The following is a 25,854-nucleotide window of genomic DNA, read 5'->3' as shown; positions in this document are numbered from 1 at the left end:
ATGGATTTTACTGCCAGCCCCATTGCAGCCTGTTTTCAATGCTTTGTTCAGTGGTTTTGGATCAAGGCATATCCCAAGGTTACCTGAAGTTTTCTCACCTCAGCTAGGTTGCTGATCCACTGTTCATTTTAACTGATATAAGTATGTCTGTTCTTTGCAGGCTTGCCAGTTCTTTCTTCAGTGGCTTCACCGGGGCTAATGAAACTCTGTTTCAGTAGTCCCAAGGGCTGCTCTATTTCTAACATCAGCTTGCCCTGTACGTGTCTATCTCCTTGAACTATGTCCTTATATTCTGTAGAAAGCCATGAAAGGGCTCAGGGTATTTTTTTCTTCCTTCTCTCTCACATTGGGGATATTCTGGTGTTGGGCTATGATAAAATCCATGGCTTGCACTGCCCTGCTGCCTAGCAGTGGGTGGCACTCCTGTGTGGCAACTAGTCTAAACAAGTGATCATGTCCCTTGTTTTGTGGGTTTCTTATTGACAGCCTGCATTTGCCCACTGGCCTCAGAATGGTTTTATTGTCCACCACCAGTATGTGGTCACATTTCTCCAGTCTAACATGGCTGCTTATCAGTGTGCTATAGCATTGTACATTCTTACTCTGGAAGCAGTCCAGTATTGTGTTATTGGTAAGGAAGTAAATTTGTCACCATTGTGGAGTCTGTGATTTTTTTCCCCCATCCTTCTCTTTGAGCCCTGTAATTCAGCTCTTCTGCCATTTTTGGTACACCCACAACATTAAAAAGTGCCATTGTTATGGGGAAATGTTCCTGTTCTTCCAGCAGGGTGTGTGTGTGAATACCTTACCACCACCTGCCTACAGAGTAGATGAATCCTAGCCCCAGCTAGGGAAGGGAAAGGGATTAATGAATTTTATGGGAAAGGACCACCATCCTGAATGGATTAGTCAATCCGTGGAGCTGGGCTTCAGCCTTTAGAGTTGTCTGGGAGATAGGGTGACCAGACAGCAAGTGTGAAAAATTGGGACAAGGAGTGGGGGGTAATAGGAGCCTATATAAGAAAAAGACCCCAAAATTGGGACTGTTCCTATAAAATTGGGACATCTGGTCACCCTACTGGAAGAGGTCTTTGATCCCATGGAGGGAGGCACTGTGCTTGTGGTACGCCACCTAAAGGGCCAGTGCTGAACAGAATGGGGTGGGGACTCTGAATTTAAACTCTTTGAGGCTCATACGAGTTTGTCTGTAGTTTTTCCCTGAAGCACTAGAGACACTTCTCAGTAAGTCCCATCATAAAATCATGACAAATAACACTGACAAAGCTGGGGTGCCTGGCCCAGAGTCATCTGAACACAGCTGACCCTGCTGGGGCTGCTACTATCTTTCTACCCCCCAACCCCATGTGGATGATAAAGATTCTGTTACCATACACCCCTCCCTGCCACACGCTGAAGTGTATGAACATTCTATCACTGGATAGGGCAAAGTCAGAGGGAATCCAGTCAACATGAAGCCCTTGCTGGTAGGAAGAGTAGATTCATGTGTTCCTCCTCTCTCTAATTTCACCAGGTTCCTCTGTATTATTTCTCTGTCTTCCACTGTCTTCGGAACACCCAGCCTCTTAGCAGCATCTTCAGATTTCATTAACCTGTTCTCTGCTCCCCCTTCTCTATGTCATTCATGAAGCTATTAAAAAAGGTTGGAGCTCATGTAGATCCCCGCAGCACTTCAGGAGACACCTGCCCCAAATTTGATAATTTGCCACTTGTTATTGCCCTTTGTTTGTGGCTCTTCAGCGACATTTCCATTAATCAGAAAGTGTCCTTTTCTGAGTCTGTTTGAATTAATTCTGAGAATAAGTTTTCATGAGATGCGGCCACAAAGGTGCTCCTAAAACCTACGGACAGGTCCTCAATCAGTGTAAATCATCCTGGTTCAGCTGGTTCAAAGGAGCTATGACCATTTACACCAGGTGAGGATCTGGTCCCACTTATGCTGTATCTTCTGTTTCCTGTTCTTCCACACTTCTATTTTATCCAAAAAGTAAATTAGCCAATTTATTCCCCCCGCTCCGCACCTCTGGCAAAAATTTTCTTCATTATCCCCTTTCTTATTGCTCATGGTTCCATTCTGATCTAGGGGTGGAGCTTCATCTGAGATGTTTACGTCTACCAGGCTGACACATGGATTTATGATAGTTCTGGTCCTGTTTAGTATCTTCATGAATGACCTAAAGGAGGGAGAAAATAGCAAATTCATGACAACGGGGAGTCTCGCCCACCACTGAATAGCTTTTCACCACCTGCTTCCCTTTCTTCTCTTCTACATAACCTTCCAAGATGGGGTGGAGGTGGGGTTGAAATGTGCTGCACTCCAGCATTCCTGCACTAGCAGAAATGACCTTAAAGGTCTGGTCCAGCCAGCTTAAGTAAGAGCAACCCTGTGGCTGCTCTAATTTGTTCCACAGGCCAATTCAGACCTTGGCCAGCCCCAGGATTAGGGAAGGTGACTTAAAGCAACATATTTCTTCCTCCACTTTCAGCTGTGCGAAGCATGAGCTTCATGCAACTGATCCGCCCCCTAGATTTTATCTTTGAAGCCCTTAAAGTAGTAGGACATAGCTATCAAATTATAGTAGCTCAGGTGTATTTAACAGGTACAGAATGAAGGGTTTGTTCAGGGGAAGATATTTGCTCATAGAATTTGTTCCTGTTCAAAACCAGGATATGCTCAAGTCTTGCTACCACCAGGTTATGATGAGACCTATCTTCCAGCAGGCATTCATCTAACAGCTATGTGCTAGATCAGCTCCCACCAACATGCTCTTGAGTAGAGAAAAATTACAACCCCCCCCCCCCGCCACTCCTCCTTTCAAAAACAGCCCTGAACTGACGTATTTTAATATATATGGCTAAAATGTAAAGGATTTAGTCAGTTGAAGAGATGCCGGTGAAGTTAATTTATATAGCAGGGCAAAAAATCTAGATACTGTAAGTATGATAGCCTTATAATTAAAGAATACATATTAATAATTCCTATCCTCTTCCATGATGGCAGATTTTAATATTTGCTCCCTTACTCATCAGAATGCTTAATTTTTTAAAACTGGCTTTCCTGAATTCAATATGCTTGTGCTGTAGTGACCAGCGAACCTGCTTCTTATTATGCAGGTATGAAATTACTGTGGTGTCTGGCTCCATTTCTGCCTTATACCCTCACATTCTCAACACATTCCTTTATCCATCTATCATAGGTACTTATATAGGCCCCCTCACCACAGTATCTGAGCACCTCACAATCTCTACTGTATTCATCCTCACAACACCCCAAGGAGGTAGACAGGATTTAGTATCCTCATTTTACAGATGGGGAACTGAGGCTAGGGTCACACAGGATGTTCATAGCTGAAAAGGAATTGAAAGTCAGGGATCCTACAGCCCAGGCTAGCACTCTAACCACTGCATTATTCTTCCTATCTCTTATACCTTATACAGATATTTATCTGCCTCTCAGGGCTGAAGTCTTGGGAGTCAAGCTTCTCTTCTCTCTGCTCCTTGATACGACATTTGCAAACACTTACCAGTCAATCTTCAAATCCCTCCTTTCTCTCCTCACCCCTTCAGAAAAAGGCCATGTTAAAAATGAGGCCAGTGTATAATCACCTCCTTCTGAAGATAACTCACAGTTGAACTACTCCACTGGTTCCTGAGCTTAAGGCTATTTCCTTTTCCCTCTGGCTCAGTAGCAACTGTTTCCATGGAGTTTTAGACTAGCTCAGAGTGAAATCTAAAAGACACATGATGGAAATCTTGCAAATGTTGGAAGGGTTTGTTGATCAGAGTTCAAAGTTCTGGTAAGTTGTTTTCTGTGCCTCTAAAGAAACACAGTCTCCATGCTCTCTAAGTAAGAGAGGCACTGGGCAAAGTCAACTTCTTGATAGTAAAACAGCTGAAGTGCTGTTCAAATGTAATCCAATGAACAAGACACTACTTTAAGCAAGCTTTGCATCAAGGCAAGCTGAACTGATGATCATCTAGTGTGATGCACCTACAACAAAGAGTGACAAGAACAAACAGAAATTGGCTTATTAGAAATTTCAGGAGACAGGTCAAGATATTCCAGGACATGTGATTAATCATGGTCATTTGTGACATGAATGCAAATGATGAGGGGGACAGAGAGATAGCAGGTAGAAGATCATGAGTCTGCTTGGGAGCTAGGCAAATGAACAATGTTGAAAAAAGCAGAGCTCACATTTTGTTGACCTGAGAGATTAGCTAGTGGGAAGTGTTGGATTACACATCTGCTATACCTAACCCAACTACCCCGCAACCTATCGTTTAGTAGTTGGCCAATTTCTTGGAGACACCATGGAAGTATTGGGTCATGAGGAGGGAGTTGGAGGAAAAATTAATGGCTTAGTCAATCATTTTATAGAAGGGGTTCCATGATAAGAGAATGGAAAGAGATGCAAAGACAGCTATGGAGAAATGGATATATGGGCAATCAAGATTAATATCTCTGATGGAGAAGGGGTTGAGGTGAGGAGAGTCATACAAAAAGAGATAAAAGAGCATTTACAATGCTATGGAAGGGGGTGATGTGTCAGGAAGGACACAATGGAAAAGTTGCAGTGACTGGGAGATGAAGCAGTGTGGGCAAAAAGAAAAGGTTGGATCTTGGAAATATTAGGCAGGAAGAAATGGCAAAATTTGGATGCAGGTTGGATCTGTAAGTCAGCAGAGGAGTCAAAGATGATTCCTAGCTAAGAAGCCTAAGAGATAGGGAGGATGGTGGTATTGCCACTGGAGACAAAGACCGGGGTGAGGATTTGGGGAGAAAAAAAGCAAGCGAACAATCCTCAGCTGTGGCTGATGAGTGCTTGGTGCATCTTGAAAAAGCGGGATAGTATTGAAAGGTGGGTTTCAGCCACCATAGCAATCCTCGAAACCTGGGGCCACCTGGGCTTTAGTTCTGTCCCCTACACTAGTTGTCGATGGTGCTAAGGGATTATTCTGGCAGCCAAAAATCACTGGCACATGTGAGATCCCTGTGCTAGTGGCCTGGACGGCAGGTGGCTTAGGAGCCACTACAATGTCTGTGCGCCATATGGGATTCTCAGGAAACCGTTTATTCACAAAAAATGTTTTACCAATATTTGACCCACCTTAGCAATAATTCATTTAGCCAACACTAGCTCATTACACTGTCCCTAACGACAAAGATCAGAAAACAAAGACACTGGGGAAGAACTAAAGGAGGTGCCAACCTTAGAGCGATTTCTGCTGAGTGTAATCCTTAAGAGCTCAGCTCTTCAGCTTCCCAATTATACATGTAGAACTATATCTCTTATATACATATAGCACTATTTCTCTATCAACACAAACATTTATGTAGTGTCTGGGCTCAATACTCAGCTATGCCCACTCAATACACAGCTGAGGATGTTTGGGCAGGGAAAGGTGGTTGTGAGTTGGCTACAGGGATGCTGTAAATTACACTAGCCCCACTGGCCATACCCCCTCCCACCTCTGACACATGCCCTACAGTGAAAGTTTTTCTGGGGGTGATGGGGGAAGTAGAGCAGCACATAGGATCAACTGTATCAGCTTTGCACCATCCCAGGACTCCTCTGAGATGGGGGTATCCCTCTGGCTGCTTTGCCCTGCTGAGCTGGGATCCTGGATTAAGCCTTTACTGTGCTTTTTCATATTGTATAAGGAAATGATCAGGTGATTTATCTAGATTGATCAGTCATAACAAAGAACATGGTATTCATTCAACCACGCAAACCCACACCCTCAGCTGGAGTAAATCAACTCATCGCCATTGACTTCGGATAATCACTTCATCTAGCTTCATTGACTTCAAATGGAACCACGTTCATTTATACCAGTGGAGGATCTGGCCCGTGGAGGTAAAACACTGTACAAGTTTAGAAATGCTAATTTAGAACAGCTTTTCCAGATCTATATCCTCACACCTTCTATGGTCATCTCAATTATCACTTCCAGGTCCGGCTCCAGACCCCAGCCGCGGGAGAGCGGCAGGCGGCTCCGGTGGACCTCCCGCAGGCATGCCTGCAGAGGCGCCGCTGGTCCCACGGCTTTGGTGGAGCATCCGCAGGCACGTCTGCAGGAGGTCCACCAGAGCCGCGGGACCGGCGACCGCCAGAGTGCCCCCCGCGGCGTGCCGCCCTGCTTGGGGCGGCGCAATTCCTAGAGCCGCCTCTGATCACTTCAAAAAATTTTTTCTCCTGCTCATCCCAATTGATTGGCCTCTTACCATTGGTATGGCTACTTCCACCTTTTCATGTTCTCTGTATGTATAAATATCTTCTTGCTGTATGTTCCAGTCTATGCATCCAGTGAAGTGGGCTGTTGCCTACAAAAGCTTATGCTCAAATAAATTAGTTAGTCTCTAAGGTGCCACAAGCAGGGCCGGCTCCAGACCCCAGCGCGGCAAGCACGCGCGTGGGACGGCCCTTTCCCGGGGGGGCGGCAGATTGGGCCGGCGGACCTGCCGCAGTCATGCCTGCGGGAGGTCCACCGGAGCCCCGGGAGGACCGGACCTGCCGCAGGCATGACTGCGGATGGTTCGCTGGTCCCGCGGCTCGGCTGGACCTCCCGCAAGCGGAGCCACCAGACCTGCGAACCGTCCGCAGCTGCGGGAGGTCCAGCCGAGCCGCACGACGAGCGGACCCTCTGCAGTCATGCCCGCGGGAGGTCCGCTGCTCCCGCGGCTCCGGGGCGCCTCCCGCGCATGACTGCTTGGGGTGGCCAAAAAGGTAGAGCCGCCCCTGGCCACAAGTACTCCTGTTCTTTTTATAAAAACAGGGGCATCATTTGGTCACAATGCTGTTACTCTCAAGAAACACAGGCAAGTTTCTTATCACAGATTTTTTGACTGAAGTGATGGTTTTCCCCTGTAAAACTTCATTATAAAGCCCTAGTTCACAACATGATAAGCCCAGAGGACAAATTAGCAATAAAACTAAATTATTATTGCAAAAGGCAAAATAAAGTTATATTGGAGATGCTGAGTGTCACAAGCTTCTGTTGTGATGGACACCATGTAAGAGGCATATCATGGTCTTCTGCCACCTCATAAAATAAGTTGTGACCTGGAGTCATGGCTGATCCTGGCTATTTCTCATCCTATCATCTGCAGCAGTGTTTCCCAAACTCGGGACGCCCCTTGTGTAGGGAAAGCCCCTGGTGGGCTGGGCCAGTTTGTTTACCTGCCACATCCGCAGGTCCGGCCAATCGCGGCTCCCACTGGCCGCAGTTCGCTGCTCCAGGCCAATGGGGGCTGCTGGAAACAGTGCAGGCCGAGGGACACACTGGCCGCTGCTTCCTGCAGCTCCCATTGGCTTGGAGCAGTGAACCACAGCCAGTGGGAGCCGCGATCGGCCAGAACTGCGGACATGGCAGGTAAACAAACCAGTCAGGCCCACCAGGGGCTTTCCCTACACAGGCGTCGTACCAAGTTTGGGAAAAACTGATCTGCAGGAACTAGGGTCTTCTAAGAATGATGAGATTTTACTCTTTCTTTCTTCTGGTACAAGAGGTGAAACTGGGCAAAAGCAAGTCTGATTTCCAGTAGAAGTGGACATCACAATAAAGGAGTTCAGATGAAAAATAAGGATTTGATGTGATTAGAAGGACTTGCTTGTTTTGAAGATTCAGGATTAAATAGTGTTAATTATATTAATAATAATAATAATAATACCTAACTCTTATATAGCACTTTTCATCAAAAGGTACAACTGTTTCCAGTGTTATTATACCATGCCATATGGTGTATATATATGTATCTATCAATATTGATATGCGCACGCACTTACACATATGCCTTTTTTCAAGTTCAAACAATACCAACTAGGAAAGCAATCTTTAAAGTTTGGGCCTAATCCTCAGATGCTTTAAATCCGGGTTGCTCCATTTGACTTCCAAGTGACACCAGTTGAGGATCTGACCCACAACATTCACGTAATTCTAATGAGCACATAAATATACACTGTTTTGAAATTGCATAGCAGAGTCAAGAAATGTGCCAATCTAGGAAATAATATTGAATAAATAATTCAACATCATTTACGTGGACACTTCCTGCATCTCTTGTGGGGACTGGAGAAAGACAAAATATATTGACATCAAAAATGAGTGTGAATGGAACACTGCAAAGGAGAGAACATTAAATACATGCCATGATGGATGATAGTCTGTGGAAAAGTGGTTAAATCTACAAACTTCATTAAAATTCCCATCAAATAAAAAATGTGTAAGTTGGAAGGAAACAGAAGCACAGCAAATATTGCAGAAGAAACATTGGAATGAGAAATATCACTTACCCAGGTTACTACATCACCTTGGAGGGTGGGATCTAGAGAAAAATAACCACCACATTTATAACCACATTCACTCTATTCTGGAAGCCTTGGAGACCTGGTTCTGCTAAGAGAGATCAATCCACCGCTAAACTGAAACAGTACAACAGTTCATTCTTGATGTCTGATTTGTGTCCGTTTATTCTTTTATGTAGAGACTGTCCGGTTTGGCCAGCAATGCCCCTCTGCCATGTACATTGGCCAAGAATTATAACATTCAAAAACCAGTTGGAGAACACTTCAACCTCCATGGCCACTCGATTACAGACCTAAAAGTCGCAATATTACAACAAAAAAACTTCAAAAACAGACTCCAACGAGAGACTGCTGAATTGGAATTAATTTGCAAATTTGACACCATTAAATTAGGCTTGAATAAAGACTGGGAGTGGATGGGCCATTACACAAAGTAAAACTATTTCCCCATGTTTATCTTCCCCCCTGCCTCCTACAGTTCCTTATATCTCCTTGTCAAATGCTGGAAATGGGCCATTTTCATTACCACTACAAACAGTTATTTTTCTCTCCTACTGACAACAGCTCACCTTAACTGATCACTCTCCTTATAATGTGTATGGTAACACCCATTGTTTCATGTTCCCTGTGTATATATATATCTTCCTTCTGTATTTTCCACTACATGCATCTGATGAAGTGAGCTGTAGCCCACGAAAGCTTATGCTATAATAAATTTGTTAGTCTCTAAGGTGCCACAAGTATGCCTATTCTTTTTGTGGATACAGTATGTCTCTCTGCCCACGCCACTTCCAGCAGCTCCCATTGGCCTGGAGCAGCGAACCGCAGCCAGTGGGAGCCGCAATCGGCTGGACCCGCAGACGGGGCAGGTAAACAAACTGGCCCGGCCTGCCAGGGGCTTTCCCTACACAAGTGGTGGCCCCAATTTGAGAACCACTGCTTTAACGTTATATAATTCAGGTTGGAAAACTGAATCTCAAGTGAATTAAGTCCTCATAAAATTGAGCCTTTCACATCAAAGACATTAGTTTCACATTCTGGGTCTTTCCATGGACTTCTGTTGGTTTTGGTCAAGGTCCTCCATTAAAGCAGATTCTATGGTAAAGGCAAAATCTCCATTTTGTCTGTCCATGTTGCCAAATGGGTGGGTTTTATGTAGCAGACTTGTAGGATAGATCCACTCTGCACTGCCATAAATCTTCCCCTTAAAGGTGTTAAGGAGTTTTATGAGCATTAAGGAATTAAGCCAGCACAGTAAGAGAAGGCTGAAATCCAAACCACACATACAAAGTGGTTCATGGCTGACTTCCAGATTTGTGGGTATCATATCAGAGGCATCTTTGAAAATTTAGCCAATATGGTTCTACTACAAAAATAGGTTCATCTTGTACTAAGAAGTCTGCCAAGTGGTTTGCCTAGAGGTTTGGCTACCTGTAAGGATTAAATTCAGGATTTTGAAAATATTGCAACAGTTCTTCTGAGTCAGATAATATTAGCCTTTAAAATAGGGTTATTTTTGTAGGGAGGGAAAAAACTCCAACACATACCCCAGGACAGAATTTGGCCACGGTTCACCACTGCAGGCCACTGCTGCAGGCCAGTACGTCCCTCAGCCCGTGCCGCTTCCAGCAGCTCCCATTGGCCTGCAGCAGTGAATCATGGCCAGAGGAAGCCGCGATTGGCCAAACCTGCGGATGGGGCAGGTAAACCAACCGGCCTGGCCCGACAGGGGCTTTCCCTACACAAGTGGCGTCCCTAGTTTGCGAACCACTGGCCTTGACTATAAAAGCATTTTTCTTTAAAATTCCCCATTGTTGCACTACTACCACTGGAACTCCAGTGGCTGTCAGAATTTTAACTACTGTGTTTTCCAGTTCTGGCATGAGTAGCACTAGAAGACATGATGGTTAAAATTCTAGCCACAAGTCTACACTAGCTCTCCTGCTCCTGCTGCCAGTGAAGGGAAATACTAAGAAAGATGCTAGGGTAGATGCAGCCAGACAGGTCACTGATATTTTAGCCACTTTGTCATCTAGCCCTCCTCTGACAATGGTAGCTAAAAAGCCAGTAGCTACTCTCACCATTGCTGTCAACAGTGGAGCTTTATTGGTGGTAATGCAGCAGTGGGATACTTTAAGACAGTGTTTCCCAAACTTGGGACACCACTTGTGAAGGGAAAGCCCCTCGCAGGCCAGGGTGGTTTGTTTACCTGCCATGTCCGCAGGTTCAGCCGATCACGGCTTCCACTGGCCACGGTTCGCCGCTCCAAGCCAATGGGAGCTGTGGGAAGCGGCGGCCAGTACATCCCTCGGCCCGCACCGCTTCCAGCAGCTCCCATTGGCCTGGAGCAGCGAACCGCAGCCAGTGGGAGCCGTGATCGGCCGAAAATGAGGATGGGGCAGGTAAACAAACCGGCCCGGCTCACCAGGGGCTTTCCCTACACAAGCGGCATCCCAACTTTGGGAAACACTGCTCTAAGAAATATGCAAGTATATAAACAGCATTAGAAGAGACTGGGAAGGACAATTAGAAAACAGGATGAAAAGAACTGGAAGAGAAAGACCAATTCTGATCTCAAAGCAATACTATCTTGGCCTTCATCTTCTTTTTCTCTTGTGAGTCAAACGTAAAACACATTGCTGCATATTTTATGTTTTCCATCTTCAAAGCTTAAATTTCACATAATTTCCTCACTACTAGAAATTTATGTTGATAGTTTCCATTTCTACCTTTGATAAGTTTAGGTCCAAGTGCCTCAAGAGTTCACTTTGGATTTGTGCTGGTTTACACAAATGCTATGAATGCACTATCAAATGAGGGACTGAATTGGTTTTTGTATATTACACCTCTACCCCGATATAACACTTTCCTTGGGAGCCAAACAATCTTACCACATTATAGGTGAAACTGCCTTATAGTGAACTTGCTTTGATCCGCCGGAGTGCGCAGCCCCATCCACCCACCCCCTCAGAGCACTGCTTTACCACGTTATATCTGAATTCGTGTTATATTGGGTCGCGTTGTATCAGGGTAGAGGTGTATATCCTACTTTGGCATGGTATCCTATCTTCTTATCTGTGACATGCAGAATTGTTGTTGTAGCTGTATTGGTCCCAGGATATTAGAGAGACAAGATGCGTGAGGTAATATCTTCTGTTGGCCCAACTTCTGTAGTGAGAGAGACAAGCTTTTGAGCTTACATAGAGCTCTTCTCTGGTTTGCCTCTAGCATCACATTTTAAGCATGTGGGTTTGTAGTTGCATGTAATACAATCACCTAGTCAAGAACATTTGCTTTTCTTCTCTTCCCATATTTTCTTTTCCTTCGACTGAACTTTGAATTTAAGTATTGTTGTCAAGTTTGTTTGAGGAAGATACTGGAAGAAAAAACCTTTCTGGTCCATCTGGTAGTAAAATGAGGGCATTTTATTTTTGCTTTTGAATGTCAATAGATTATTTATACTGGTGCAATGTTCTGAAGAGATAAAAAACTCCCCACTGTGCAACATGCAAATCTCTGGAATGTAAATATAAATAATACTTGTGTGTTCATGATCAAAGACCCTTTTACAATTATTGTTGAATATTTGGGTCCAGAGCCTCATCTGTTATAAATCAGCATTGCTCCACTGAAGTTTGTGGAACTATGCTGATTTATTAAATAAATAAAGCCGACAGATTGACAGGCTGACAGCCTTTGAAAATGTAATTCTCTGTTTATTCATGGACGAGCAATGTCAGGGACAGCAGCAATGCCTCCTCTCCACCCACCCATACCTCTCATCCCTCACCTGGAGAGACCATTTCTATGGCTAAAAGGATAGCACCATTTTCATGCTAATTCAGTCCTTGGCCTCTCTGCTCAACCTACCAACAAGGCTTGCTAGCTTAGTGCCATTTGTAATGTGAACTCCTTTCTACTGAGAGCTGGACCAAGACCATCAACTCATTTCACATAGGTCACTCAACAGCTGTCTGACGCTGACAACTTTCAGTCATTACCAGCCTGTGCTGCATTTTAACATACCTAAAGGTGAAAGTCTCCATATTCCATTAAATGTTTCTATAGCCATATACTTTCTCTCGTTGAACATTATCCTTCCTTCAACATTGTACATAGTGTGACAGATTTATTTTTTAATGCCATTCTAGGGCCTGGCACATCTGCCATTGAAGTGAATGACAAGACTCCTACTGACTTCAATGGGCTCTGGATTTGACCCCAATTGGCCAAATTAATCTAAAACACCCAGTTTAATATAATATATTTGCACAATAAATTCCAATTACATCATCCAAATACTAGTTAGGGGAAACTTCTCATTGATATGTACATAATAAATATATCTTTATTTCCAGGCATGCTCCAAGACAGTCACTTTTATTCCATTCCATACATGGTGCCTTATCTAGCCAATGCACATAAAGCAGAACTTGTTTGTATAAAACAAGAGGTAGACACTTGGAAGAATATTTACTTTTTTATATTTGGATGTGGTTCTGGCAAATATATACTAGACAAATGTTTGCTTCTTCTAACACAGTAAAAAGGCACAATCATTAACTTTTTAAAACTCTATGGAGGAACAGGATTTTACTGATATGACTGGTCTATGCATATACTGTACACATGTATTCTGTAGGGATAGGAGTGTAAAGTGTGCGTATTATATTATCAGTTGTTTCCATTTTTTTCTCTTTGAATACTTTTAGGTGAGATCCCAAAGAAGAAATGCTATCGTGATGTATATTTGGTATGGAGTGAACTTTTTTTTGCAAGAAGTCTGGGCTACTGTTAGTAGCTAGTGAAGAGCTCTAAGTCTGATGAGGGTTTAATGCTGTGATGAGTGCCAGGGCAGAGCAGTCTAACAATATAAGTCTGTTGGACATGTCGTCTGGGCTGTCACGTTCAATTTGCACATGACCTCCTGGCCAAAAAATGGGAAAGAAGTGGTAGAATGTGGGACTGAAAGCTTATATTATTGCTTTGACAGCTTCACTCATCTAGAAGTAATGCAAAATGCAATTTATATTTATACTCTCTGACCTTCTGCACAGAGAGGGAAACTATCTAATGATGGGCCATGGTAGCAGAGAAAGAAACAGATCTCAATACAGCTGGAATTTGTCTACATTTTTTGCTTTTCAACCATTCAATTACAGTCAAAAGACAAATGAAACATGAAGAGTGCATTGGGAAGGTAGTGACACAATTATTTTATAGTGAGTAGGTTCTGGCTTTGAGTCTTGGCAAAGGTTGCCATACACGCCTTATTTCACTAGATACAGATAATCTTCCTGCTCCCACTGGACAAATCCCCTCTGCTTGTAGGTGTGTCACTCTGGCCATCACAGAAGGAGAAAAAAGACATGAGCGAGTCGGTAACAGTCTTTCTATGCATTTGGATATTGTTGAGAAAGGTTGATACTAATCCTATTAACTAAGATAAGTTAAGTCAGGCCTAATTATAACTGGCACATTATTCACTTTTGAGGGAAAACAGGAAAATGGGAAGAAAACCCCATTTCCTTTTGTTAGAAGGAGTAATACAAGGGCTTGTATCTGCTCCCCCAAATCTTCCTTTTGGTTGCTACAGAACTACTGAAGAAAATGGTAGGCACTACCTGAAGATCCTTAACCCTGTATTTTTGGGGCAGATCTCCAGTTGTCATAAATCTGCATGACTATGATGACATCAGTGCATCTATGCCAGTTTATACCAATAGAGGATTTGGCCCCAGATCCAGCCTTTTCCTTAACTGTGGTTAGCGAGTAACTTTTTGCTTCAGATAAAGGGAAGTGTTGACAGCACAAATTATTATCTTACATAAGTCTTAAGAAGGTGTGACAGACTCAAAAGATAGATGAATACAGCAGAAGGATTATGGGTTACAATCGCTATTACACAAATTATATCAGTTTGGTTTTTAGGATTTCTTCCCATCTGATCTGCCTTTCCTCAGCTCGGTCCTGATCCAAAGCCCACTGAGTTAATGGAAAGACTGTCACCAATTTTACTGGGCTGTGGATGAAACCCAAAGTTCAGTTACTGGTCTAAAACAGCCAATAAATAATTCCATTATTTTACTGATTCTTTTATTCTGGCCCACCATATCTGGTTAGGTGGCATTAGTTTTTATAGCCATAGTGGTAAAGTCCAGGTTATTGGATAAGAATTCTAAACAGGTATCCAGCTTTGCTTAGGAAACCCTTTTTCAATAGCGATAGTGTCATGATTTCTGCAAAAGTAGAGCAGGCAAATGATTTTTTTACAACAGACAGACAATAATAATAAAATCCAGTGACAATGAAATTGACAAGGCAGTTAATATTTTAAAAGGGAATAGAAATGTGGAAACAAAGGAACTGATTGAGGGATTTGAAGCAACTGTATAGTGTGAAGTAAACTTATTTTTTAAATGAGCAAAACAAGAAAATGTGCAGCTAGATAATAGTGAGTGGGTAATTTGTGCAGCATTGTTGAGACAGAAGTGTATTTTATCTTTCTTTCAATTTACCTCTCAAGGAGACAGAATATATGGTTGTAACTATAAAAGTTCTCCTAGTGGTTAAATCTTACTTGTTATAGCTGTGCATCCTGGAGAAGGGAATATAAATACATTTCAAAAAAAATATTTTATAGAGAAATGGAATAGATTTTTTTTTAAAAAAGCCTAAATTTCAAATGGCTTAAAGTGATCTTGATTTAGAATTCCCTCCCTTCTAATGCTTGATGCAAATTCACTGCTTTCCAATGTGTAATATCTGAATGCATGATAAGCATTTTGTTTCACTGAAGGGCTATTTCCTGCCTAGAGAAAATGTGGAACTCAGTTCTGCTCCAGCCCTAACTATCAGAAGAATGCAGGGGAGGGATTTACTCTTTGGAGTGACTGAGGAGGTGTGTGTGTGTGTGTGGTTTTATATGTGTGTGTGTGTGTGTAAGGAGCATCTTGGATCCTGAACCTTCTTGTAGTTGGTACACGTGGTTAAATCAATACTCATCTCGGGTAGGGCTCCACTGTTCAAGGAGAGCGGCAGTCTGGATCTTGCGGGGGAGAGATAGTGGGAGGGGAGAGAGCACATTTTAAGGGGTCAGCTAGAATATAGACGAGAACAGCTGATGGATTTGTCCAGGTCGACTCCCATTGACGTCAAGAGGAGTTTTGCTCCTGAATTCAGTGGGAGCAGAATGAGAAGCTTTTATTTTGAAAGGAGGGAGAGGAATGATCCTTGCTTATTAAAATACCTCCATTCCCTTTATTTGGCAACCTCCGGACTGCTTGGTTGTGTAGTAAATGGTCCCCCCAACACACACACACTTTGCAGTTCACTGCTGAGTCACTGAGTCTGGGGAACAATCTAGCAGCTGATCTGGCATTTTGGAGGGTTGGCTTTTAAAATCCACCTCCCCTCTTCTTTGTTGTGTCTTTATTTTTATTTTTTCCCCCATAGAGCTCCAAAGCGAAGCAGTTAATAGTTATTTTTTTTCTACCGTTTTTAATCCACAACTCTGCCCCCTACCTGCCCTTATAATCCCCTAGCATGTGCTGGTGACATCACATGGCCATCAGCTCCAAGTTCCCGTCCCCTGTAACTGTCATTAACTGCTGCAAGCAAATGAAAAATGACTGGGAGACTGAGTGGCTCCCACCAGTGACCTTGGGTATTATTAGAATGACCTCGCTTTGGCTTGACCATAAAAAAAAAAATCTTGATATCATCACAGAGGCTGGGTCTGAATCCAGGCAGTTCTGCAAGGGGCGAGGCGGGAGAGGAAGCAGAGGAGCACATTAAAGAACGCGGAGTAAATGTTATGCAAAGATACAGTGCCCATAAATACTTAATCACAGCCCGGTCCCAGCCAGGGAGCGCTGCAGCGACTGGCCTTTCGGGAGGGCAGTTTGGGGGGTTATCATTTCAGTTTGCAGCGCTTATTTTTAGCTGGGTCTGCGGTCGTTGGTCTTGAAACATTCCCCTTTAACCCTTCAAATGCTGCTTGGCCTCACAGTCTCCTCCTTATGCCCCCGATCATTCACATGTAAATATGCGCCTGCTTACCTGTATGGTCACATATATCCTTGCTTGATCGTTCGTTCGTGTGTGTGTGTGTGTGTGTGTGTGTGTGTGTGTGTGTGTGTGTGTGTGTGTGTGTGTCCTTGTTTCTTTCACTACTACTACTAAATATAATAAATAGCTTGGGACAGATTCTCACTAATACACCCACAAAAATGAGTTGCCCGGGGGAGGTTCATTACCGCTTTGATTCAGGGAAGGAGGACTCGGGGGGTTAAAAGAGAGCGTTCAACTTTCTGTGTGTATAATGAAAAGGGCTAATTTGGCTCCTTTCCCCCGCCTTTCACACTGTCGAAGTGAACACTGATAAAAACAGGAGAGTCTGCCTCAAAAAAAAGTCAAACAAATGGCTGGAAGGGGGGAAAGTGTCCCATGAAATATGGTAATCGATAGCTTGGTAACTCTGAAGCTGGTACGTTTCCCTTCTGCAGCGTCTCGCTGTTTAACAAATGACCCTCTGAGATGCTCTGACGTGCGGCTGGCTCTCGACGTGTTTGGACGGTGTGCTGTGGTTTTTTTTTTTTTTAGCTGTGAAACAGTTAAAAAAAACCTGGAGGCAGACAAAAGAGAACCTCAAACCGCTGCCCTGCTTCTTTTCTCTGCTGTCAGCTGGAAATAGATCTGATGCCCTCTGGACTTTAACTCCCCACCAAAAGGGCATTTTATTACAGGTTATGACAAGTTGCAGAGAGACATGGAGAACTCAATAAGAAGCAGCAGCAAGTGGAATCAAAAAAATACTCTAGATGTTTTGAAGACAGCGCGCAGATGACTTCAAATGATAGGTGTTAGCAGAATTCTTGATGCAATCAGCAGGATTTCAAACACCGCATCTTTAGCAAGCGCAGGGAAGGGTTTATGGGGTTGGGGAGTTGCTCACCAGCAGTCCGGCGCCTGCCTTCTCTCCTTTCCCCCCTTCTCTAATAAGATCAGAGTCCCTGAGCATGCTTCATTATTAATACCGTCCCGTCTTCATACAGTAATGAGCCATGACTCGAGAGCTCTAGAGTTGGCGACTTTTCTCCTTCAATGGGCTTTTTAAACTTCGTAGGGCTTTTGCTTGTGTGTTTTGGGCTCTCTCCTTTCGAGTTACACACACCGTGTGCAACACACACACACACACACACACACACACACACACACACACACAGGGCGACTCTGTATAACCAACACTAATAAGTTTTCAGTTCAACTGTCTTCCATCTCCTTTCCATTTGGGGGGCAGGAGGTCACCTGCTGGTTATATCAAGAGGTCCATATGTATCCTACATGTGATTATCAGATGTATGGAATCAGACCACAGGTCTAGTGTGTGTGAATATCTGTATCAAACCTACAATCATTGCATATATTTTCCCCTGGCAGTGGTTTTATCCCTACCCCTCACAGTGCCTGTCACGTCTCCGGAACATGAAAGAATTACACCCAGGACTTTACAGAGGCTGTCACGCAATCCCTAGCTCTGTCTCTGGTAGCATCCACATAAGCAGACTTCGCAGGTGTTAAAAAAACCAAGCCTAACAGCTGCTCAGGGACACTTTAAACCATCTGATTTTGCAGGATAGGGCTCCCATTCTAATTCTCGCTGGCAGCTTTTCAAATGCATTTCATTGCTGATTGCCAATGGAAGATGACTCTCTCTCTCCCTGCTAACAGAGAGCTCCACTTGCATTCGTATCTCTCCTGACAACCTGGGAACTAAAGCCTCTACTTTGCTACATTTTCAAAGAGATTCAAATCTCAGGAGTTGAACACAAGTGCTTGAGTTTGAAACAAAACAAAACAAAACAAAAAGTTTCGTCAGGCTGGAGTCTAAATGACACTCTACTGTACGGGCAACTTTATTCCAAGTGAACGAAGGTACATGAGGAATGTGGAAGTAGACACCCCAAAGGGGCACATCGCTAGATTGGCGAGTAGAAATCCAAACAAATGAGCCTTTATCAAAAGATCGAAACAGGACGTGCCCTGTGAAGCTGTGTGGATGCTCTAAAGCTTGTCTCTCTCACCAGCAGAAAAGTAGGTCCAATAAAAGAGACCACCTCACCCACCTTGTCTTCCTGACATGCCCTATGGGCGTTCTTTGTGCCAGGCTGCGATGCCATGAATTCTTAGATAAGAGAGGCTGAAGTCAGAAGCAGCTCCCAGGACTCAGGCTGCACAGAGTTCCAACTTTACTATCCCCAAAGTGATGGCCGTGTGGCTACCACACACTGATTGCTTCTTAAAAAGAACAGGAGTACTTGTGGCACCTTAGAGACTAACAAATTTATTTGAGCATAAGCTTTCGTGGGCTACAGCCCACTTCATCGGATGCAGGTAGTGGAAAACACAGTATATACATATATATCTTCCTACTGTATTTTCCACTACATGCATCCGTTGAAATGGGCTGTAGCCCACGAAAGCTTATGCTCAAATAAATTTGTTAGTCTCTAAGGTGCCACAAGTACTCCTGTTCTTTTTGCGGATACAGACTAACACAGCTGCTACTCTGAAACCTGATTGCTTCTTGTTAGCTCAACTTGGGTGATGGGTCTTCCTCAGGGTGCTGTTCCTTAGGGCAAATAGTTTCACCTGACAAAAACCGAAGTGATGCAGGGCCGAGAAGGGGAAATTTACAAGGCAGACCATGTTCTAATCGAAAGTGTAACAGAACTACACCTACACGCAGGCAAATTTCCCAACGGCCAGAAGGTCTGCTCCTAGTCTCACTTGTACAGATAAGTCCCTTTGCGAAATTATTGAAAGTTGCCTGATGTTCCATTCGTGTATAAAGTTCCCGAAATCGGACAGATAAAGGACTTTATTTAGTGTTCGGATAAGACTTAAGCCACATCAAACTACAGTACAGAGGAGTAGTTAAAAATGGGCTATTTTTAAAATGAAATACTGCTAAAATATGATACTCCTTTAAACCACATCGAGAGGAAAACTTTACCATAGTGATACAGCAGTAAGGAGACAGCAACCAGGATAATAATGATACTATCCGTTCTATTGTCACTCACTTATTTACCCGAATGTATATTTCCCAGTGAATATATTTACTACAACAAGCGATATCTTTCCCCCCTTTTGTTACAAACTTATTTCAGAATATAACTAAAGGGATACCAATAAATGATATTCCGCACGCAAACTAACAGAGCCTAGATTTTTCAGGCTGCCACTAAACGTATTGATTAGGGGTGGGCTGGAGTAGATCTTCTATAAAACGTTTTAATCATAAAAGTTCTTCTAAAATTTGAGGAAAAGCAATTTTGAAAGACAAATGAGCGTAGACTAGGCGAACTGTGATTCATTAAACTTTGTTTCTGTTTAGGTAAATAGATAGAAGGCAAATGTGAGGAACTATCCCACACTGCGGATGAGTCAGTGTTTGTATATTGGATGCAGGCAGTATCTTGTTCGCCTGACTCTGCACGCTCTGATATTTTTTCCAGGTTTAGACACATTTCAGGAGCCCATCCCTACCTCTTTTGCTTTCCTCGGACTTTGACTGTAGCATCACCACATTTTTATTCTAAACTGCATGCTACTGAGTTAGTCCCAAACTCTCAAAAAATGTGAACAGCAAAACAAACCAGGTAAAGATGCTTTATCACGTAGGAGGCATGATCAATGTCACATTGCTCTGGCTAACGCAGGAAAATAATTACAAAAATTAGGCTCCTATTCAAGACTATTAGTAAATAGTCGATGGACATTTGGGCAGTAGGTTTTTGTAACAGCAAAGGGCGTGAAGGAACAGTATGGTTAACCTCCATGAGAGTAAAGGGGAGAGAAATCTCCTTTCTGAGAAAATCTATGAGAATAGGAAAACGGGACATACAACTGTCGGCAATCTGATGGAGCTAGTCAACAAGTAGATTTGCCAGTTACATAGGTAAAGAAGGCATCGCCCTTCCAAGGAGTCCCCAGCCCTTGGATAATAAACTCAAGTGTCTGCCTGCCTCAGCCCTGTCCATCTTCTTTAGCCAACTTGACAAAGTGGAAGAAATATGACATGTGAATTATTAAAGAGGAAGCAGTTGACTTTTAACCTCTGTAGCTTTTTCTCAGAACCCATTACCTGAGAATTTATTTTGCAGGAATGACGGTGTCTGAAAACCTGGAAAGGAAGAGGCCAGGAAGAAAACACCCAAGACTAGAATTTTGAAGAAATAGCATTGAAAAGCATCAGATTTCACCCCAGCATTTGCACCACTCGAGAGATGGATAACGTGTTAGAGAAAACGAGCCATGCCTCCTTAGAAGTGGATCAATTCGCCTCAGGGAGCCGGGGAATAAAATCCGGACTGAATTTAAAAGGGCTGTCACCACTTAAGCACCTTTTAAAATATAAAGAAAATAATGCAAAGTTTATCCGTTTTTAAGGTTTGCCCAGTGCTTTAAATTAATTTATTTCTGGACACTCCAACTTTATAAATAATAATCCAATCCTGCTTGGGTGAAGAAGCCCAATTGTAGTTTTTTTGTGTGGGGTGGTAGGAATTACGTCTCATTTGGATCAGTCCTATACAGACATATATATTCGGTATGACACCGTGCAAACATTATCAGCCTTGCTATGAAAACGGCTCACTGCAATCGTGGAAGTTCTCAGATGAAACATGCAAACATTCTGTACATGGTTCAAACTTTAGCAGATCTGCAATAATCTTCCCAACAAAAGTTTCTTTGTGCTAATTTAGCTGCCAAGTTACTCGGAGACCGAGTAATTCAGCAGCTGTTTTTTTTTTAAGAAACGAGGAGCAAAGGGGCTTATTGAACAGTTAAGGCTTTTTATAATTTGGAGGAGGGGGGACCAAGAAAGATGGAGTCCATTTTTTTCTCGGTCCTTTGGGCGTAGATCTGTATACACCGTTGCCAAGCTGAATGTAATAATTGAATCGCTCCCAAATCTTGGTGATAGAGCAGTCAGCAATGACTCCATCTGACAGCAGAGCCATGAGGCAAGTGATGGATACCATTGTCCAAATCTGACCCTCCATTAACACCACCTATCAGCATCTGTATTCTGTCACCAATTCCCATCCCGGAGCCAAGAGGGGTGACTCTAATATTCTAAGCACATTGAAGGCTTCCATGCTGAGCTCAACCCTGCATCAACTAAATGGGTGGAGAGGATGACCTAAACCTTGCTCTCTCTATCTCAACTCGCCTTATTACCCCTCTCCAAGCCCATTGTTTTGCAGGTGCCTGCAATTTGCTCCTTATCTCCTCTCTGTTTATGAGGGCTCCCTTTTATTAATACAAAAGGAGAAATGTTATTAATATTAATTAACAAAATAAAAAATGAAGCCGTTTTGGGAAGGTACCAAATGAATAATCTCATCCTCTAATTGGAGATGAAGAGTGGAGGGGGGGGGTTGGGGGGAGGTGTAGAGAAACAGATGACCTACTGGGTGACAGGCACAGGTTGGAAGGGTGACATTTTATTGTAAGCCTCCCTATGAAAGGAAGAAAAGGAAAGGACCAGTCAATTTAATGCAGGGACCAAGAGTGCAAGAGTGTTGCTAAGAGACAGAGATGCTGCTAAAGTTCTATCAGAAGCTGTACCCTGACCTTATGCAAATAGAGGCTTCCAACTCTTTGTGGAAAGGCTGAAAATTCCACCCACTGTGTCACCAATACCTGGCATCGAGCCTTTTATTCAAATGTTCTCTAAAAACACACACACAGAGGATGTGACAAAGCATGACACATTTAGGGCTGTATAAAAAAAAAAGGAGGGGGGGGGAGAGGGGGCAGATCTCATCGTGAAAATGTCACCCAACCCTACCTTCTAGAGCCTGCGTCTTTCCCCTGAGCTGAAAAACTAACTTAAGGAGTCCCAAACTGCCTGAATACAAGTCGATTAAGAATGATAAATATAGCGGAAAGCGCTCCTGCTTATTCTGTACGTCGAGGAGGCTCTGGTCAAAGAAGAAATAAAAAAAGCAAAAACCATAATGTCCGTCCCCCCCCCGATCAAAATACTGCAAGATCAAAATCAGGGACAAGATGAGATTAGAAAGGGCCAGGCCGATAGGAACCCGTTATATTTAGCAGAGCCAAAGGTGGAACTGTCCCAGATACGTGTCCAAGCACAACCTTAAGCAGAGGTCCCTGGGAGTCAAGGTGAAGAGACTGTGTGTATAGAGGCTTCCTAGTTATTGCTGACAGAGAGTAAACACGGGTGTAAATCAACACAGTCCAGCTCCTGACAAACGCTGGTTAAAAACTGGGTTACATCAGTGTCATTTACGTGTGATCCCAAGAGAAGACGGCTACAAATAGTGGGAGGAAATTACAGATAATTACAACTTTCTCCCAACAATTTTAACACACACAGATGCCACGCACAGAGTTTCTGACAGTTCTTTAACTTCCAAGGCAATTACTATGAATCAATAGCAGTCAAAAGCACAAAGAGGTAACCAGTTATTTGTAGAGCAGGATTGTCTCATTTCTCTGAGTAATAGTTAGATTATATACCTGTGTTAGGCTGAAAGCATTGAGTTTTTGGGGGTTTTTTTGTCAAGGATTTGCAGCTTTGCACTTCGTCCAGGACAAGACAATATATTCAGGGCAAAAAGCAGAGTGATGATAGGTATGTCACCTCTAAAATCGAAAAGCAAACAATAAAATATTCCAGTGGGCGGGGGGTAATCGTTGTCAGTTATTCTCCTGGTCTAACTTCCATGGTTGCACAAGTTTAATTCAGCACTTTATTTTGTTACCCCGGCTGGTGAAATTATTACTTTAATTTCAATTCAGTTGATTCCCAGTGCACCTTTGTGACATTCTTACTGACAACAATCCAGTCACAGAAGTTAGTACTGATGCTCCTTCTATAATCAGCAATGAAAAATGCCTCAGTTGCAACTTGCAAAGTTTGATGACCGATTCCTCGTCTTTAAAACGGATAGGGCTTGATTATATTCTCAAACTGGTCAACACCTGTTTTGTTGTTGTGTTGTTATGTTTGTTTTTATTAAAAGAAAATAACCAAAGTTCTCATACACATGTAGGGTTGACACATCTCCTGATTAGTATGCATATATTATTATGATTTTGGCATCTTATTTTAAGACTCAGCAAAAACAAACAAACAACTATCTGAAAACTTGACATTTCTGTTTTATAATTTATATAAATGGAAATTTATAGTCATTTCGAGATACATCTTATTAGTAAAACTCAGGCGCAAAGTTGTTAGATGTATAAACACGACCACAATGCAGATCAAAACTGTGAGCATGGAAAGGGCGTTTAAGACTCTCTGTTGGATGAAAACCTCTGATTCCAAGGGAATGGAGTAAATGAATTTGCTGGTGCAAAGTGGCGATTGGATTTTTTTTTAATAGTAAGACTTTTCATAATGCGCACAATAGGATTAATATTTCATATTAGCAGTGTGTGGATGGTGAACTGTGTAATGGGAAATTCAATCGCCGCTGTAAATATTAATGGAATATGAAATGAAGCCACAGCCTCCACGTAGCACTGACAGTAAAACGGAGGGAGCATGTGGTGGCCCTGGGGCAAGATAGGCCTTTCCTCTTGTCTCTCCCGCTTTATTACATCAGCCCAAGCCCCTCCGTACAGCGCTGAGCTCAGGAGCTGAAGTTCACAGGTCACCCATGACAAATGTCCCCATGTCTAGCCAAACAAGGCCCCCCTGGCCCTCCCATTACATCTGCCCAACAGGCCCCTGGAGAGAGCTTGAGGGTGTCCGTTACAGGTAAAAGAGCTCTTTAGCGCAACTTCCCAAACACATTACAGGAGAAGGAGACGCTGCTTCAGGACTTGCTGTCGCTAAAAAGCTCTGGGCTGCTCTCCTGTGGCCTGGATACAATACAGCCCCCCTACGCCTCATCCCCACCCCAAACTTTAAGCAAACAGCAGCAAGTCAAGAGAGTCCATAACCCACACAACAAACGACCGTGTGTGGGGGAACAGATCCAACACGCTCCCCTTTGAAGGAGTCATGATGGCCAAGGGAAAAGTGGAGAGAGTCTGTCTGAGCACCTACATGCAGGACTCTCAGCCACAAATCACTGAGTGCTCTGGACACGTTGCGGAGCTTCTTATTCACACGTACGGGTGCAGTGACTTTAAAACACTTTTGTTCTCTCAGAACTTGCGTTGAGGACACCCTCAGGGAGTTAAGCCAAACTGTTTTAGCACAGCAAATTGATAGCTAGCTAGCGTTGTACTTAGGTCACTTTTGGTGTCTTACATACCCTCCATCTCTCTCTCTCTCTCTCTCTCTCTCACACACACACACACACACACACACACAAATGGCAAATGTGGATCTCTCTCTCTCTCACACACACACACACAAATGGTAAATGTGGATCTCTCTCTCTCTCTCTCTCACACACACACACACACACACACTATTGGTAAATGTGGATCTCTCTCTCTCTCTCTCTCTCTCTCTCTCTCACACACACAAATGGTAAATGTGGATCTCTCTCTCTCTCACACACACACACACACCCTACAAAGTACAAAGCATTTTTGTGCAGTTCGAATCTGTACATGATCTGTAGATAATCAATAGCACCTGGTGACATCATAAACTAACTGCACATTTTGTGTGTGTGTTAGATGTGATTTGTTTGTTATCTTTCTGATACAAGTTCAGAATTTGCCACCTTATCTAGTTACATTCCATATTCCCCAAAAGGTCATATTAAACATTAATAGAGAGCTGAATGTCTGATGCCACAAAAACCTAATTGTTTTATGTTGTCTGGCGGTGTAAGTGATTTTTCGTGTGTATCCTGAGAGGTCTATGATCATTCCCAATTGAAGTAAATAAAACGCGTGACATACCGCCTGCGTAATCACGTAGATTCCGACCATCGCAAAACAGATGTCTGCAGAGCAGTGTTAGATGTAAACTTTAGCCTATAACGATATTGTCTGAAATTATTAGCGCAACTGTGCAAACTCGTGAACACGGGATCTTCCCTGTATTACGCTGGTTTCCTAAAGCATTGAAAGAAATGGCGGGTGGGGTACAGGGGAGGGAAAAGCATGCACGTCAACACTCTTTGGATCAGCAGCCATTTATTTCAACACGTTGTATAACATCAGCGTTCAGCCTGCTTTTTTCATTTCCAGCATTTCTCTTGTATAAACAGCACTTAGAGCAGCTTCCTTTTCGAGTGGACATTAATCTTCATTTGTTAAGAGCAGACTTGTCAGAATTTACTTGTGGGGACTGACCCAGGCTTCCCCTGTATGTGTAGCTGCAAAGTGTCTCGCTTTATCTATTAAAGTTCTAACTTTCTCTCCGGCACACGGATTTGTGGGTAGGTGCAGGTACATCTGCCTAGGCAAATATTTAGGCAGGTGCTTAACTTATATGTTCCTGAATAATGCCCGTGATTTCAATGGGAGCATTCTTGTGATTTAAGCCCTGGGGTGGGTGTAAATATTTGCAGGA

The sequence above is a fragment of the Mauremys reevesii genome, linkage group 10, assembly GCF_016161935.1.
Source record: "Mauremys reevesii isolate NIE-2019 linkage group 10, ASM1616193v1, whole genome shotgun sequence".
NCBI classification, from domain to species: Eukaryota; Metazoa; Chordata; order Testudines; family Geoemydidae; genus Mauremys; species Mauremys reevesii.
Note: the sequence above shows the minus strand (reverse complement) of the source record.